The following is a 19,582-nucleotide window of genomic DNA, read 5'->3' as shown; positions in this document are numbered from 1 at the left end:
TTGTAATCCTACAGGTGTACTTTAAAGCAGGGCTGTGTAGTCGGTACAAAAATTAATCGATTCCAATCCATTCATTGACTCCTTAGTTCATGAAACCACCGACTCCAGGTACCCAAAATAGCTCAGACTCATTAGTCTAATACTTACCAGGGCTGTGGATTACAAAAATCATCCGACTCCTCAGTTTATGAAAGCACCGTCTGACTCCAACTCAGACTCCAGGTACCCAAAATTGTTCCAACTCCACAGCCCTGCTTTAAAGTATTAGAAGCAGAGCATTAGCACAGATGTAAGGAGATAACCAGGCTATGATATAACAAGTGTGTGTGTGCGCAACACAAAAAGACTGAACAAGACTAACTAAAAACAAAACTAAACAAGACAAACTATCGAAACAATTACTGTATTTTTTGGACTGTAAGACTCACTTTTTCTTTTATAGCCCAAATGCAGGGAGTTCCTGACTTGTGAATGCCTGCCAATACGAACCTCCAACCCGCCGCAATGTCGGGGACTCCTTGTACTGTGCCCATGTAGAGGAGGATACAAGGGGGACACAAAGGGGCATAGAGGAGGACACATGGGGAACACAAGAGATACAAGCAGGGCTGTGGAGTCGGAGTCGGAGTCGTGGAGTCGGAGTCGTGGAGTCGGGCAATTTTGGGTGCCTGGAGTCGGAGTCGGGAAAAAATGCACCGACTCCGACTCCTAATGAATTTGTAACTGTAATTAAAATAGAAAATATGATAAAATGTTCTATTTCTCAGATAATAGTCATTAAAAATAATGTATATATACAGTATATATACAGTAATAGCTGTGCTTAGTCCACAAAAATGAAATAAACCAGTCAAAATTAGTTACTTGTGCTGCTTCAATAAAGCAGTCCCCATATTTTTAAGGTCAGATATACATATCTGATTGTGACTGTATATATGATGTGTACACAGGAATCTCTTATATATACTAAATAACATCTATGCTGTAAGAATAAAGCCTGATGTGTAGCTGTGTCACTAATAGAGATGGTCAACGAGATGGAAATAATTCTGCATTGATGCTAATTTATGCAAATGTATGCACTCCCTTTGCTGATGAAATCAAATAATGTGATATGTTATTAAAATTTGGTTTGGTGACTACAAATTAAAGGGTAACTGAAACGGATGAAAAGTAAAGTTTTATACATACCTGGGGCTTCCTCCAGCCCCCTTCAGGCTAATCAGTCCCTCGCTGTCCTCCACCACCCGGATCTTCTGCTATGAGTCCTGGTAATTCAGCCAGTCAGCGCTGTCCAGCCGCATGCCGCTCCCACAGCCAGGAACATTCTGCACCTGCGCAATAGTGCTGCACAGGTGTAGTATGCTCCTGGCGGCGGAGTGTGTGCATGCGCACTACGCCTGACTGGCTCAAGTACCTGGACTCATAGCAGAAGATCCAGGTGGTGAAGGAGGACATACAGGGACTGATTATCCTGAAGGCGGCTGGAGGAAGCCCCAGGTATGTATAAAACTTTAATTTCATCTGTCTCAGGTTTACTTTGTTACACAGTAGTACTATACTCTACATATGCACTCCCCACAGAGCTGCAGGAATCCACTGAGAATGCTGTCCACATTGAACACAGAGGTGTTGTCTGTTTACAATCTCCTCATTCCCCTGCAGAGTACCTGCACATCATTCTTACATGTACCCACACTAATATTGCCTAGGGCCTGATAGATGTTCTTTGTTCCGGTTTGTACCTTTTACAAGTACTCTTACCAAGGACTAGTTTTAGTCTAAAGGGAATAAATATAGTAGTCTACATATCCTTCTCACTTCAGTTGTCTTGTAAAATTCCTAAGCGTTGGCAGTTAAGAGACGAATTTCATGTTACATACTTTTAATCAACAAAATTGTAATATGCAAATTAGAGGAGTCGGAGGAATCCTAAACTGAGGAGTCTGAGTCGGTGGATTTTTGGACCGACTCCACAGCCCTGGATACAAGGGGGCATAATCCACAAGATGCCCCTTCACCATGGATGTACGTACCAGGTTTAGTGTGTATATATATATATATATATATATATATATATATATATATATATATATATATATATATATATATATATATATATATATATATATATATATATATATATATATATTTTCCCCTGGTTTTTGTCCTCTTAACCTAGGTGCGTCTTATGGTCAGGAGTGTCTTATAGTCCGAAGAATACGGTATGCCGATTAGCGCAAAATAAAATAATTACCTCGAGAACTGAACTTATCAAACCGAAAAACATATTGTGCAGCTCTGCTTGCCTGCAGCTGTACACATATCCATACACCCTGTCCTGGTACTTCCTGGTACCAAGCTGAGATCATACAACTGGTCAACAACTACTTCCCACATCCTCACATAGACACACTTTCTACTTAGTGCAGGGACAACTGGAAGCATAGGGGTGTATGCAATAAACTGCCTTTACCCCAATGCAGAGCTGCTGTATAGTCAGGTGGAAAGGTGAAATGTGGCTACACTCCAGTACCAAGACAGACAGGATAGGCCTGCAAAGTGCTAGAAAAGATTTTCACAGCCATGTTGATGAAAATGAGCAGAATAGAAAGGCTAGTACGGCTATAAACACTCCGTCGGCCCTCCACAAGGCAACAGAACCCCTACAGGCTAGCAATGAATCTGTACAGCCTCACCCCTCAATGTTGCCCTAAGTATCGGGTCCCGAACCTTGCCAGGCAACATGCCTTGTACGTGTGTAGGAGGCTTAAATCGTAGACAGCAGAAAAGTGAAAGCAGGCAGTGTACACAGAACAATATAGCAGCCCTGCCATTATTTCACATGTATATCCTTCCCTGTGCAATGAATTGCAGTAAACCTACAGATAACATGCTAGGACTCCTGATTTGAGAAGAAATCTGCAAAAGTCCTGAACCAATGAAACAAACAGAGGGATGAGAATTCAGGGAAGGTCTGTATACCAAACTGCAAACAATGGCACCAGTTCTAAGCAAGATTACTTTCAAATGTTATCAGTATTAGAGAGTAAAGGCCCATACACACATCGGACTTTTGCGAACGACGGGTCTTTTAAACGTCCCGTCGTTCAGTCGTCCGCACGCGAAATCGGGCGTGTGTACAGACTGTCATTCGGGTGATAAGACTGGCGGATCGCTCAAACTCAGTCTTATCACCCGAACGACAGTCTGTACACACACCCGATTTCGCGTGCGGACGACTGAACGACGGGACGTTCAAACGACCCGTCATTCGCAGAAGTCCGACGTGTGTATGGGCCTTTAAGGTAGCCATACACTTGTTGATTTGCCATCAGATTCGTCCAACAGATAGATCTGAATCTGATCAGAGAGGGATCGTATGGCTGCCTTTACTGCAAACGGATTGTGAATCGATTTCAGCCTGAAACCGTTCACAATCTGTGGTGGTGGTGCTGCCGCCGCTCCGTCCCCCTCCCCCGCATACATTACCTGCTCCGCCGGCGCGACTCCCCCTGGTCTCCGCTGTCTTCTTCTCCGCTCTGGTCTCCGGCAGGCTTCACTTCTTCCTGTCTGGGGGAAGTTTAAACAGTAGAGCGCCCTCTACTGTTTGAACTTCCTGCCGGGACAGGAAGAAGTGAAGCCTGCCGGACCCGGAGCCCAGCACGGAGAAGACGACAGCGGAGACCGGGGGGAGTCACTCTGGCGGAGCAGGTAATGTATTGCAGCTGTATTGCGTCGGTCGTCGGGCACTCGCCGCGCTCCCTACCAGCGGGTGATCGACGGTAATTTCCCGCACGGAGCGATCGACGGGACCGATCTATTTCGGGACGAAATAGATCGAAATTTAGCGTTAACTATTTGACAGCAGATTCGATCCCAGTGATCGAATCTGCTGTCGATCGGCGGGGAATCAGCCTAGTGTATGGCCAGCTTAATACAGAAGTTTGCTTCTTAAAACAGAGGGAATTTACAATTATTCAGGTTGGAGTGAGCTCTGATATGTAAATATGCAATACTAAAGTGGAAAACAGCAGCAGGCTCAGCCATACTATGCCAGGAAAAAAAAACATATACAGTATAAGTAGATGACTATGTGTTCTACTTACATAACAGATGTATTGTACTGTCCACGTTTTGATTTCAGTGAATTTTATATAGTAAATACAGAGAAATCTGTTGTAGGCATTTTCCCTTTTGATTGCCTCTGACTGAAGCCAATTCTGATATCATTTCCTTTCTTACTCTTTTTTCTCCTAGAATCTGCTCTAGCTAGCTTGCTTTGTAAACATGTGAGCACAGCAAGATCAGATTTCAGCACTAGCTTCACACTGAACTGCCCACAGCCAATCAGTGAGGAGCAGGAATGTGGGAGGGGTGATGACAAGCTTCCTTCTCGTCGGCAATGTACCAAATAGAACCAGGCTGACAGATTAGAGTTATTAAAGCAGAAACATTTCTGATTAGATTGTAGTGCTTGCAATGCAGGAGAAGGTTCCAGGCTGCACAATGAACACAAAGCAGTGGGTAAATGAAAATAAACATAAGATATTGAATGTGTAGTACAGTTAAGGAATAGAACATTAGTAGTAAAGATATAAGTCTCATATTGTTTCCATTAAAGGAAGAGTTGAGGAACTTCAGGTGTTATCTATGCTAATGAGCTTCTTTGAGCTCTCCACTAACTTGGTCAGAGACAGTCCTATTTTCAGAAGCACTAATACATCAAAGAAACAGTGAAAGACAGCTTCAGATAAGGTTTTACAGCAGGGAAGTTCAATGGTCATTAGCACAGCTCAGTTTGATAGTTCAACAGACTGTAGTTTGTAAACTGCAAATATTAGAGAATGATGCAATGTTATTTAAAAAAAAAAAGCTATATAACTGAAAATAAAAATACGAGACTTTTCTTTGCTACTAATGTTCTATTACTTATCCGTGTTACACATACAATTCATTGTATCATACTTTTTTTTTTTCGCTTCAGTGTCACTTTAAAGAAAACCTGTACTGAAAAAAAATTCCCCTGGGGGGTACTCACCTCAGTAGGGGGAAGCCTCTGGACATTATTGAGGCTTGCCCTGTCCTCCTGTGTCCCACGGTGGTCTCGCTGTAGCCCACGGAACGCACAGGTGACAATTTGTCGGCCTGTGCAATATTTACCTTTTCTGGCTCCAGCGGGGGTGCTGTTACGGCTCTTCTGCCAGAGTTAGGCGTAAATAGCGGCTATTTTCGCCTATCTCCGTGGGAAGAGCGGATACTGCGCCTGCGCTGGAGCCAAGGAGGTAAATATTTACATCGCCAACGCTTCGGGGAGGATTTTCCCCGCCGCCATGGGACCAAGGAGGACGGGGGAAACCTCAATAGGATCCGGAGGCTTCCCCAGCTGAGGCGAGTGCCCCCAGGGGAGTTTTTTTTTTCATTACAGATTTTCTTTAAAATATTCTAGTGCTGGCAATACCATGCGTTTTTGCATTCTCTTTTGTGATAAAATCAGTTTGACACACTCAGGTGTTGCTATAGGTGGTTTGGGCAAAAATGTTTCCATTGTGTAAAGTGCTGGAGCACTCTGTTGCCATATGACCAAAGTGCCCTATATACAAAGCAGACCAAGCCAGCTCCACAGAAGTCAACAGCAGACTACGAGTTATTTATATTAAACTACAGCGTTATGCTTTTCTTTTTCCCTAAAGGCTGGCTTCAAAGGATGCCTAAGATGTGGTGATGATTAAGCCGGGATCCATGAGGAAATGGATTGCTGGAGGTTACGCAGTCCTTTTGATGAAATGCTTATATCTCACAGTTCTACTGAGAAGCTGGATCTCTGAACACATTTCCTGTATGCCTGCATGGAGATCAGTCAGGATGAGTGAACACAACATTTAAAGAAAACACAAGGAAATGTGTTAATTATATGTACTGTATGAGAAACAGACAAAATCTGGGGATAGTGATGTAGACTCTGGAGATTTTGTATACGTTCTGTAAAGCCCAATCTACACGATACGATTTTTTTATACGATTCGATTACGATTCTATTTACGATCCGATTAAATCCGACATGTCCGATCAGGATTCGATTCGATTCAATTCGATTTGCCATTGCAAAACAATGGCAAATCGAATTGAATCGAATCAAATCCTGATCAGACATGTCGGATATAATCGGATCGTAAATAGAATCGTAATCGAATCGTATAAAGAATCGTATCGTGTAGATTGGGCTTTAGGACAGGCATAAATGTGTTCTGAGCAAATCAAAGATAGCTTATCATTCGTTAGGGATGGTCAATGCGATGCAAATTATTCAGAGGGTTTATTTGAAGCGGACCTGAACTTAGAACTCCCTCTCTGCTCTAAAAGATATGCAAATGCAACAGCATGATAACCTTTAAACAAAAAAAAAGCATTTCTTTGTTACAGCTGATACAGTGCAGATTTACTGCAGGATTTGTATCTACTTCTGCATCTGTGCAAAACGCTCCAGGCCCCATGAGTATGGTCACAAGCGACTTGGCCGCACGCTCGCACAGGTGCAGAAGATGCCAAACTGGCGAGGATGGCATCTGCAACGGAGGGCATGCCGGGACACCGGCGCTGCGGCGAGGGACACATAGGCTGTCAGAGGCTGGAGGAAGCCCCAGGTAAGTTTTTTTTTTTACTCCTCGCACTTGTCTGAAGAGCTCATACACACCTTGTTTAATCTTCTGCAGATTCAATCCGCCAGGATGGATCTGAAAGAATGAGAGCCTAAAATCTGTTGTCGCCATCTTTGGAGGTTTTTTGTAAACTTTTTTTTACAAAAATCACCTGAAGATGATCATTCGTTTTCCAAAGACTTCTCTCATTTGTGTACCCAGCTTCAGACAAGGGTGGATGACTGCAGAGCTCTCAGAACCGGACAGCCTTGCAGATTTATGAATATGTTGCAAGAGCAATTGAGAGCGAACCACGTCATATCTATTATGCAGGAGAACAGAGGCGCCAAAAGGATAAAAGGAAGCTAAATGAGCTTAAAAACCAAATTCTTGGTAAATAGAGGAGGTAGTGGTGGACTTACCTTCTCCAAGTAAACACACAACGACTGTAGTAAAGACAGTCAATATATTTTATTTATAAACTCCAAATATGCAACGTGTTTGCAGGTTTGATCCCGCTTCATCAGGCAATAACAACGGAGCAATAGCATATGTGGTCAGTAGAAGAGCCAGGCACCCCCGATCGCCGCCCTTATACATACCTCCCCCCAGAACCCGCGATGGCGCAGCCTCTCCAATAGCCTCCTTGCGTCGATATGGGGAGGATCGGGACTGCGCATGACGTCGATGACATCAGACACAGGACTGTGGAGTCGGTACAAAAATCTTCCAAAGTTTATGAAACCATGACTCCGACTTCAACTCAGACTCCGGGTACCCAAAATTGCTCCGACTCCTTAGTCTAATACTTAGCAGGGCTGTGGATTTTGTACAAAAATCATCAGACTCCGACTCCTCAGTTTATGACACCACGACTCCGACTCCGGGTGCCCAAAATTGCCCCGACTCCAAAGCCCAGGTCAGACGTCATGTCCGATCGTCGCCACAGCAACAACAGAAGCTGTTCGGGGAAGTTACGGTTCTCGCGGGATCGAGGCTAAGTAAATATAGCCGGCGGTGATCAGGGGGACCAGAGCGGTGCCGGGGGACTTGGGGCCCATGTGTAGCTAGCCTAGTGCTAGCTACACTATTTAAAACAAATTTAAAACAAAAATTTCCCTCTCGCGGACTCGTGGCCGCAACAATTGAATGCCAGGGAGGTTAAATACATACAGGATGCGTTTCTGTTAAGTTTTCCTTGTGTCCTGTGCAAGAGTTCAGGTCCACTTTTAGGTAGGAAAAGCAATATTGAAATTAAGTTCATGAGGAACAACTTAGTTTGAGTGATTATTTTGCTTGTAAATGTGCTGAAAGGTTATTTTTATCAATTAGGTGATAAGTCATGTGTGAGAAGTTTTGTGAGTAGAGCCCATTATCCTGATTAGCCAGAAATAGAGGATAGTAAAACTGATAACAAACGGCCTTCTCCCCTGGGTTAGATGGATGCTGGGCCAGTACTCAAGCTGGAATGTGGGACATTTCAGAATCTCCACAATACCTGTTTATTTGCCAACCTTTCTTACTCCGAAAAAAAAATTGGGGGGCACCCGACTGCTTGTAGATGCGATTCCATCAATCTACCAAAAGGAATATATAAATACTGTCTAAGCGATGTAATATTTTCCATGGCTTTTGAAGATGTGATCTGTGAGCTATAAACTGTGAGCCATGCAAGCACTAATACAAATGACAACTATCAATAAAGTTGGATGTATTTATGGACATTGGTATTTTTTCAGGGCTTTTCAACCCTGTCCTCAAGTACCACCAACAGTGCACGTTTTGCAGAAAATCACAAACATTCACAGGTGAGGTAATTAGTATCTCAGCACAGCTGATTAACTGCCTCTGTCAATTTCCACAAAACATGCACTGTTGGTGGTACTTGAGGACAGGGTTGAAAAGCGGCTGCGGCTTCAGAGGCTGCCAGCGGGAGACTGGAGATGACCAGAGCTGCAGCGCCGGACACATGTGACTTGTAGGGACTGGAAGAAGCCCCGGGTAAATAATATTAAAGTTTAATATTTTTTTATAGTAATATTTTGTTTTGAACTCACCTTGTGAGTCTTTTAAAGGGCACCTGAACTAGAGCATAAATAAAAATGGATTTTTACTTACCTGAAGCTTCATCCAGCCTCCCCAACCCCCCACCGCTGCAGTGTGTCAGGTGCCTTGGTGTTCTCTGGCCCCTCCATTCTCCAGCTGTCAGTTCTAAAATATCTGCGACTGGAGCTCCAGTTGTGACTAGTGCGCAAGTGCAGAGCCATTTGCGCATGACCCATGATCGCACTCCCTGGGAGCTTTCTGCACATGCACAGTTCATTCTTTTGAGAACTGCATTAGTGCAGAACACTCCCAGTAACAGGAGCACGATCATGGACACAGACAGACATGCTCAATAAGCGCAACTGGAGCTCCAAGATATTTCAGAACGGACACCAGGATAACAGAGGGGACCTGAAACACTACGGGGGCTGGGAGAAGCCTTGTGCAAGCTCAAGTGTGATTTTTAAGTAAACCTGAGATGGGTAAATAAAAAGATTTGATACTTACACTGTGCTTCCTCCAGCCCAAAAGACCCAAAAGTCATACCATACTTACCTAAAAAGCATCTGGATCCTATAGAGGCTGCCAATGCCGTCCTCCGCTTCCCTCTCCTTCAGTAAGTATTTTTAGCTAAATTTTCAGCTCTGGTTCTAAACTGGCAGTGTGTGCAGAAAATAGAGATGGTCAGTGAGATGCTATCTGGTTTACATGTAAACTAAAATCATAGTCAATGCAGCTTGACATTGGGACAAAAACAATGCACATTCTGGCAGGGCTGTGGAGTCGGTCCAAAAATCCACCGACTCCGACTCCTCAGTTTAGGATTCCACCGACTCCTCGACTCCGACTCCTCTAATTTGCATATTACAATTTTGTTGATTAAAAGTATGTAACATGAAATTCGTCTCTTAACTGCCAACGCTTAGGAATTTTACAAGACAACTGAAGTGAGAAGGATATGTAGACTACTATATTTATTCCCTTTAGACTAAAACTAGTCCTTGGTAAGAGTACTTGTAAAAGGTACAAACCGGAACAAAGAACATCTATCAGGCCCTAGGCAATGTAAGTGTGGGTACATGTAAGAATGATGTGCAGGTACTCTGCAAGGGAATGAGGAGATTGTAAACAGACAACACCTCTGTGTTCAATGTGCACAGCATTCTCAGTGGATTCCCTGCAGCTCTGTGGGGAGTGCATATGTAGAGTATAGTACTACTGTGTAACAAAGTAAACCTGAGACAGATGAAATTAAAGTTTTATACATACCTGGGGCTTCCTCCAGCCGCCTTCAGGATAATCAGTCCCTCGTTGTCCTCCTCCACCATATGGATCTTCTGCTACGAGTCCAGGTACTTGAGCCAGTCGGGCGTAGTGCGCATGCACACACTCCGCCGCCAGGAGCATACTGCACCTGTGCAGCACTATTGCGCAGGTGCAGAATGTTCCTGGCTGTGGGAGCGGCATGCGGCCGGACAGCGCTGACTGGCTGAATTACCAGGACTCATAGCAGAAGATCCAGGTGGTGGAGGACAGCGAGGGACTGATTATCCTGAAGGGGGCTGGAGGAAGCCCCAGGTATGTAAAAAACTTTACTTTTCATCCATCTCAGTTACCCTTTAATTTGTAGTCACCAAACCCAAATTTTAACAACATATCAAATTATTTTATTTCATCAGCAAAGGGAGTGCATTTGCATAAATCAGCATCAATGCAGAATTCTTTCCATCTCGTTGACCATCTCTATTAGGCCCCGTTCACATTACAAACGCGGATGGCCATGCATGCGGAACGCAACGCATGCGAACGCACGCCATCCGCGTTTGTGTGCGTTGCGTGGCTGATCCCATCACTGAAAAGTGAATGGGACAGCCACGCGTTTTTACAAAAAATGCGTGCAGCATGCGTTCCCGGACTGCATGCAGTGTGAACATCAGACATTGCACTCTATGCAATGTCTGATGTCGTGCATGTCGGCCACCTGCACGCGTTTCCAGAACGCGGCTGGAAACGCGTGCAGTGTGAACGGGGCCTTAGTGACACAGCTACACATCAGGCTTTATTCTTACAGCATAGATGTTATTTAGTATATATAAAAGAGATTCCTGTGTACACATCATATATACAGTCACAATCAGATATGTACATCTGACCTTAAAAATACGGGGACTGCTTTATTGAAGCAGCACAAGTAACTAATTTTGATTGGTTTATTTCATTTTTGTGGACTAAGCACAGCTATTACTGTATATATACTGTATATATACATTATTTTTAATGACTATTATCTGAGAAATAGAACATTTTATCATATTTTCTATTTTAATTACAGTTACAAATTCATTAGGAGTCGGAGCCGGTGCATTTTTTCCCGACTCCGACTCCAGGCACCCAAAATTGCCCGACTCCGACTCCACAGCCCTGCATTCTGGAGATTCGAATTGGTCCAACTTCAATTACGGTAGCCATCAGCATTTGTATGCAAGACAGAATGATTTGAATTTTACTGACTGCCTCTAGCTGTGAACTAACAGTTCTTGGCCAATACTTCTCGTAGGCCCAGTTCACACAGGCATCTGCCGGAGTGTCTGCAAGTGTGCAGAAAAGAATTTGACATCTTCCGGCAGCTTTCACCCTCGCAGGGGGACACGGAGAAGAAGCGTTAAGCGACCCTGGAAGCAGTATGATTCTTCCAGGGTCGGATAAATCCATAGAAAAAAAAATAGTATCAGGATGTGGCATTTACGCAAACGACAGTAAAGTACGATACAATCGCCGCCAATTCACTTGAATGGGCAGCACTTTACGTAGAGCACTGTGACCCACAAATGCCCGTGTGAACCAGCCCTAAGTAAAGCCCTATACAGACAACAGACTGTCACCCAAATTGTTACATGCAAGTACTTTCAAAGATTGCCCGAGAAGGGCAAGAGACTTATTTGACCGAGCTGATCGAAAAACTTCACAAGGGGGACAATGGTGGAAGGATTGCCAGATAGAAGACCAGGTAGGTTCTATGAGATCCAGAGCCTTCACTCTACATAGGTGAGTATCTTAGGGTACATTCACAGTCGGAGCAGTGCTTTTCAGCGCTGCTAGATTTGGGCGCAGCCAGCGCCACCATAGACTATAATGGGAATCAGTCTGTAGCGGCGCTCAGTGAGTAACGTCAGCACCGTCAGAAGATGGAGCCGAAGCTGCTTAAAAAACACAATAATTCGGCCTCCAGCAATCGCTGGAAGCCGAATTATATACTACCCCACTATCCATCGCAGCCTGGAGGGGGAATAGTAATTAAAACGGCCCGGACTTGTGCAGAAGCAGGATCAGCCATATAACAGCTGTATCCTGCGTCCAATTCTACCGCCGTCATTTTCATATGTATGTTTCACAGTGGTGTGTTGCAGGGTAGCAGCATTATTCTAACACATCTTGCCACTCAGCAATGCACCACATGCGACGTTCACAGTACAGCACGATATAATGGTGTGTGGCATCCTAATGCATTGCATTACCGCAAAACCTGCGCGTTAAAGATAACCCGAGGTGTGTTTAAAGAATGTTATCTGCATACAGAGGCTGGATCTGCCTATACAGCCCAGCCTCTGTTGCTATCCCAAACCCCACTAAGGTCCCCCTGCACTCTGCAATCCCTCATAAATCACAGCCGTGCTGTGAGGCTGTGTTTACATCTGTAGTGTCAGTCTCATCTGCTCCCCCGCCTCCTGCATAGCTCCAGTCCCTGCCCCCGTCCCTTCCCTCCAATCAGCAGGGAGGGAAGGGATGCAGGCGGGGACTGGAGTTCTGCAGGAGGCGGGGAGAGCAGCAGACTGACACTATAGAGATAAACACAGCCAGCTCTGACAAGCTGTTTGTCAGCAGCGTGGCTGTGATTTATGAGGGATTGCAGAGTGCAGGGGGACCTTAGGGGAGTTTGGGATAGCAACAGAGGCTGGGCTGTATAGGCAGATCCAGCCTCTGTATGCAGATAATATTCTTCAAACCCACCTCGGGTTCTCTTTAACAGTAAAGCACACTTGCAGCTAGTCTAGTTTAGGGGACCCAGCAGAAAGCCTCATAGGGAACAGTTCCCCAATCACAGCACCCTCTTACAGCATAAATCATTGTGATTGGCCAAATAGGTTGTAGTAAACAACGCCCTCACTACAACCTATCTGAAACCTAGCAGTTCTAGAGGGTGCTGTCCACTCAATCACACTAGCGGAATTTCCCTATGAGGCTTACTGCTGGGTGCCCTAAAGTAGACTAGAAACCTTTTATAACTTTTGAGTGGTTTTAAAAACAGATACTTTTCAATACTTTGATACATACACTACATGATATAGACATATGACTATGGTAGGGCATAGATTGTGAGCCCCTCTGAGGGACAGTTAGTGACAAGACAATAAACTCTGTACAGCGCTGCGTAATATGTCAGCGCTATATAACTACTTGAATAAATAAATAAAATAAATACTTCAATGCCCAAAATGTAAAGCTGATTCTGCCCAAAGTCTAACCTCTTCCTTCAACCACTGTGGAAATTCATGTTTATGTATGTACATATTATCATTATGATTATTCATTTTATCACATGCAGTTTGCTTACAGGCATGAATGCAGGTATTAGGATGATACATGCTAGTATGTATGTATGTATGTATATATATATTTACATGGCATACATCTATTTCATCGTTTTAATGACAACATGCTCTCTTGCTTGTGCAATGCACAAGGATACACACCACACAAGACATACCTATTAGAAAGATGCACGTGACTTTCAAAGTAAAATGAATGAGTGCAATGAGTTAATTAGAGAAAATAAAGTTCGCTGCATTCAAATCCCAACATACACAAGCGCCTATATCCTGATTCTAGCAGATGTTCTCCAAAACTTCTCCCACCATGGGAAGTTCTGCAGCCAACCATTATACCAGAGCCCTTCATGGGATAGCCTGGAGCCTCACCTGATGATGAGCCGCTCCGTAGCTTCCGCCGCTCCCGCCGAGCACTTCTATCACAGCAATGCTCTACTGTGGAATCCGGTCCCCTCCCAACCGCAAACCTCCAGCATCCCACAGTCCACCGCGGCTCCAGCCAACTCGATGGTACTCCAGCGAGCTCAGTATCATGGAGAGGGTGGCGTGCTAGAGCGTCTTCCACATCTGCCTGTGAATGGGATTGCTGTGTGGGAACATTTGCTGTACTAGTGCAAGGAGAAGGCTGAGAGAGCATGGAGCTGCCAGCTGTGCATTGGCAAACGGGACATCAACATTGGACACTTTCTGTTTATTTCTTTCTAAATTTAGTACCAGGCTTTTTGATTCCTGCCAGTTTTGTAATAGCAGTTTGAATAGCTCAGGTAACTATAGTTTATTGTAAACTTTCAAAACCTAAAAAGAGGAACTTTAACTAAGGTTCAATCTTATTCCAATCAGTAGCTGATACCCCCTTTTCCCTCTGGAAATCTTTACCTAATCTGTATGGCTGTCGCTGATAACGCCTCTCACAATGTGATATGATGTCATGACCATGGTCCTGACAGTTTTCTGTCTGTGAACCTGGTTGCATTGTGGGAAATAATGTTTTTTCCCAACTGCCAAGCAAGCAGTATCTCTCTCTGCTTAGAACTCTCGGTAAGTTACTGACAGTAACGAACATTCCGTACAGGTCACCTGGCAGAACTAAATATGTCATCACCTGTGATACATTTCAGAATGTAAATCAGTAAGAGGAAAGATTTTACAATGGGGCAAACACTGACTAAATAATCTGTAAACGAATATTGTAAAAAAAAAAAATAAGCAATTTTATTAATTATGTTATTTTCACTACAGTTCCTCTTTAACCTCTTGAGGACTGCAGGGCTAAACCCCCCAAGTGACCAGCACATTTTCAGTAAAAAAGGCCACTGCAGCTTTAAGGCCAAGCTGCAGGGCCGTAAAACATAGCACACAAGTGATCCCCCCCCTTTTCTCCCCACCAACAGAGCTCTCTGTTGGTGGGGTCTGATCGCTCCCCCCATGTTTATTTTTTTTTAATAAATATTTTTGTTCGTTTGTTTACAAAAAAAACCCTGTTCCTTTAAAGTCCTCCCCTCTCTCCCCCCCTCCCTCCCCCGAGCCAGCCAATCATGGCGATCAGCTCTCATAGGCTTCACCCTATGAGAGCCGATCGCTCTCTAGTCCCCCAGGGGGACAGCCGTGTCACACGGCTGTCCCCAGTGCAGCGCTGCTGCTGATCGCAGCGCTGCACATGTAAATAGACGGCGATCACGCCGTCTAACAGTCTCCCGAGCGGCAATAGCCGCTCAGAGACTGAAGGAGGGGCGGAGCTCCGCCCCCCAAGCAGGAGATGCGCGCGCAGCCTGCGCGCGATCTCCTGCAAAACAGAGCCCCAGGACTTTACGCCAATTGGCGTTAGGCTGTCCTGGGGCTGCCGCCGCGGCCACGCCCATCGGCGTGACGCGGTCGGCAAGAGGTTAAAGGATACCAGAGCCCAAAAACTTTGGAGAAACGAGAGAGCAGCCATATACTACTATCTGTCCTTATGCCCACCACTCTCCCATTCTCCTATCTGCAAACCCTCCCTCCGAGATCACCTAAAAGCCCCCTTCCGGTCAACCGGGTCGGGACTTTCTGCGCAGGCTGTGTGCGTCTAACAGCGCGACTGTGGTCGGAGGCGCACTGCACGTGTATGATGTATGTGCAGCACAGTCGTAGTAGCCGGCACCATCAATTTAATTAGCTCTTTTATTGCTTAAAAAGACACATGATAAGAAAACAGCAGCGACGTTTCGGAGCAACCTCCTTTCTCAAGCTCTATCAGTGTCTAAATCATATACAAAGTACAGTGTACACATCCCAAACAGGGATATGTACCATTGGGCCTACTGGATCTGTGGATACTTTTTGTGGAACCTAAATCTGCATGAACTAATTTATCTTTAAGAGTTGGTGCCCTCCTATATGACATAAGTGGAAAGGTCTGGAACTCATCTATTTGAGGAAAATTATCCCTCAACAGATGCCAATTTCTCCACGTGGCTTTAGCTACATCATCGCTAGCCACATTAAATTGGCTTACGAATGGAATCCTTTTATTCTGTCCCCTCCTACGACTTGTTCTGTCAGCTCTGTCACCTTTCTCTGTGTGTAGTCTAGCCCTCTCCAACAGTGCCTCATCGTGATTGGTCTGCGTTTTGATGGTCTCAGAGTTGGGTTGCGCCGTCCTGCCCCGCTTGCGTAGGATGACAAGTCTACTTGTACGTATGTCAGGATGGGAAAGGAAAACAAGTTCCCCATCAGGTCCGCAAGGTAAGGCGGACGGGGATAGGTTGCCACATAGTGGCCCTGATGCGTGATAGGCTATCACTCCATCTTGCTGTATATAAAAGGAAGTGAAATGTGTATATGATTTAGACACTGATAGAGCTTGAGAAAGGAGGTTGCTCCGAAACGTCGCTGCTGTTTTCTTATCATGTGTCTTTTTAAGCAATAAAAGAGCTATTAAATTGATGGTGCCGGCTACTACGACTGTGCTATACATTGGAACTGGAGTGCTCATTTCCATTTAGCCAGGCACATCACAAGCGAGATTGCTGGAGGGCTGTCCATCTACTATTGTTTATGATGTATGTGCAGTGTGCTCCTGGAAGAGGATCCAGTTCTAATCCAGTTCTGCATTGTGCCTGAAGAAGCAACTTGAAAGAGAACCCAAGGTGGCATAAAATCCTCCAGACCACGCCACTGCCCGGGCGAACACAGTGGCGTCAATTCACTAAGGGTTACCGACTGTTTTACCGAATGTTCGATAAATGTTCGGTAATTTTAAGTCCTGTTTGCAATTCATTAATATTTACCGCATGTATTACTGCATTCGATAAAGAGTCGATAACTATTCGGTAAATATTCGATACATTTTCGGTAACTTCGGTAATTTGCAAAAAAACAGTATTCACTAAAAAAAAAAGGGGGTGTGACCACACGTCAAATAAGAACAGTTTAGGCCTCAATTCACTAAGCTTTATCAAACACTTTATCAAACGTTTGATAATTTACCTCATGGGTAAAATCTAATTTTGAATTCACTAAGGTGTTATATATTTATCGAATGTTTTATCGATAAAACGTTCAATAAATCTAGAACACTTTAGTGAATTCAAAATTAGATTTTACCCATGAGGTAAATTATCAAACGTTTGATAAAGTGTTTGATAAAGCTTAGTGAATTGAGGCCAATCTCCACTGTAGAGCTGACGGTATCTACTGTAGAGCTGTCGGTATCCATGTTGTTGTACCTGAGGTAAAACATGATCTGACCGTCCCTTCATATCATCCTTGTCTCCACGTCTCTGCTCTTCATCTCTGCCACTGCGTGTCTCAGAAGTTCCTTCTCCCCACATCTTTCTCCACCATCCGTCCTCCCTGTAATGACGACAAACTACAGCCACGCCCTCCGTTACCCAGAAGTCAATGCAAGCCTTCACTTCTGCCGATAATTTAAGGAATGCTTCCCGCACATTTAACACAGTTATCACCGTCTTTTCGGCAGTTTACCGACCCCATATCGAAGACATATAAAAAAATAACGAATTTACACCGCACTCGATACTTTTTTAATGAATACAGCACAAAAACGTTAATTAACGACTGCGGTAAAATACCGAAGCTTTTTGTTTTAACAAAATGTCTTTAGTGAATTGACACCAGTGAATCCAGCGCAGAAGACTTGGGTGCAGCCAGTGCCACCATAGTCCGTAATAGAAATTACGGCTATAGCGGCGTACAGGGAGTAACTTTGGCGCCGTCAGAAGACGGAGCTGAAGTTACTTTTAAAACACAATAATTTGGCTTACAGCAATTGCTGGAAGCCAGATTATTTAATTCCTCACCATCCATGGCGGCCTGGAGGGGGAATAGTATTTAACACTGCCGGGAACTTGTGCAGCAGCAGGATCAGCCGTATACCGGCTGTATCCTGCACCCAAGTCTCCTGCGCCGTATCCTCTCATACGCCTGCCGGGGACTCCCTGGAAGTTCACATCTGTGCCCCTCTTCATGCATGAGTGGCTCTTGTTTACTGCATAGGTGTGATACGGCCACATGTAGAGGACTGCGGACACGATAACGCATCTGACAAGCAACTAGATTGTGTACTGGTTAAGGCTGTTGCCTTTGGTGTAGGGTTTGAGCATTTAACCAGGGTTCATCATCTGGCTCAAACAGCACATAAAAATAAGAAGTCTTTGGGCAAGGTTCCCTAATCTGGTCACCCATGCCGCGTGCCCTAAGGGTTCAGCCACACTGTAAGTGCTTTTCTGAGCACTTGCGATTGATTAGCTTTTTACAAATCACTCACATTCACTTTAATAAAAATCTCGTAAAAATTGCCACAATTGTCTTGTAAAAATCAATGCAGCTTATTGCTTTCAGTAGTCTGCAATTGCGCTTCCGAAATCACTTGTGCTGCTGATGGTGAACCTCTAAACACTCCTGTTCCTTTGACCTAATCTTGATTTTAGTCTGATCTGTATAAATTTGCAGATTTTGTCCCTAGTCTCTAGTTCATTATGTGTGTGTGTGTGTGTGTGTGTGTGTGTGTGTGTGTGTGTGTGTGTGTGTGTGTGTATATATGTATGTATGTATGTATGTATATATACATATATGCACACTACTTTTTCCAGTAATTGATTTAGCAGTGTTCTCCCCAGAATTTTTTTCCAGCAGGGTGGCATGAAATTGTAGCCATGTGGGGCGAGATGAGAATGCAGGGCCAGTGCTTCTGTGAGCAACTCTGCTTACAGCATAGGAGGAGGTGAGCCGATGACAGCCGGGTGGTCACCAAAACTAGCCAGGTGGAGCGCCCGGCTAAAAGAGCCTGGGGAGAACACTGGATTTAGGATTGAACACGTCTTAATGGTGAAAATAAGGTACATTAAAAAAAATATATACTGTATATATTTACACGTACAGTAAAACCCCCATTATCTAGCACTGATAGAGATTACTTGATGCCAGATAAGTGTGTGTGTGTGTGTGTGTGTGTGTGTGTGTGTGTGTGTGTGTGTGTGTGTGTGTGTGTGTGTGTGTGTGTGTGTGTGTGTGTGTGTGTGTGTGTGTGTGTGTGTGTGTATCTAGAAAAAGAAAGTTAAATGTTGTTGAGTGAAGTCTTGGTTATTGGCTGTTTTCAGGCATGGTTCATATCAGGGTTGACTAAGCTCCAGGGCTGATTACAACTCCTAGGGCCAGAGCCAATTTGTGGATTTAAGTAGCTGTTCTTCAAACACTTTCTCAAAATGATTCTGATTTACGTAAAACTGAAAATATTTTATCAACATGCTCATTGAGCCATGGAAATTGTACTTGCCATTGTTTCAAGTGCTTTTCCTTTTTGTTGTTCTTTTCTGTGCTTTTGGCTTAGTTGTATTTCTGTGTGCCAGTAAAATATTTTTTTCCGATCAGCAGCTTGTTCCTCCTTGTGCCTGGCAACACTACTCTGTGTTATAAGGAGACCTCTTGTCTTTTTTTTAATAGAGGTTTTTGAACCCTGGCACTGAACTATGTTTTCACTTTTACTTTGCATGGAACTTTACAAGCATAGCAAATTGTCTACATCATTCTTTATCACAGCCACAGGCAGTCCAAGGTCGGAGTAAGCTGGTACTGCGTACCACACTTCTCTCCCACTTCAATTCGAAAATCCCCCCTCATTGCTGATATATGTTGTTTTTGTCCCTATTCTGAAACATTCTGTATTTCAGAATATCTACACAGAGAACAATGGTATATAATGTGGCATCACCTGGGAATACTGCTTGTGGGTATATTTTCTCTGGAGACGGGAACATAAAAATCTAAAAACGCTCACGAAAGAAGTGTTCAGCCTCT

The 19,582-nt window shown here is 44.2% G+C and overlaps 1 protein-coding gene across 2 annotated transcripts in view; it reads right to left on the bottom strand.

Annotated features, from left to right (window-relative positions):
• LOC137522986 (septin-2A) overlaps positions 1-13,769 on the bottom strand; it is a 186,784-nt gene extending 173,015 nt beyond the window's left edge. The window contains exon 1 of one of the 2 annotated variants that reach the window (XM_068243170.1): positions 13,661-13,769. The gene's annotated coding sequence lies outside the window, so the exon portion shown is untranslated. The remainder of the gene's footprint in view (positions 1-13,660) is intronic. The other variant, XM_068243163.1, reaches the window with a different exon arrangement.
• Between the last annotated feature and the right edge of the window lie 5,813 nt (positions 13,770-19,582).

This window comes from Hyperolius riggenbachi, chromosome 1 (genome assembly GCF_040937935.1).
Source record: "Hyperolius riggenbachi isolate aHypRig1 chromosome 1, aHypRig1.pri, whole genome shotgun sequence".
NCBI lineage: Eukaryota > Metazoa > Chordata > Amphibia > Anura > Hyperoliidae > Hyperolius > Hyperolius riggenbachi.
Note: the sequence above shows the minus strand (reverse complement) of the source record. Positions and strands in the feature narration are given on the sequence as shown.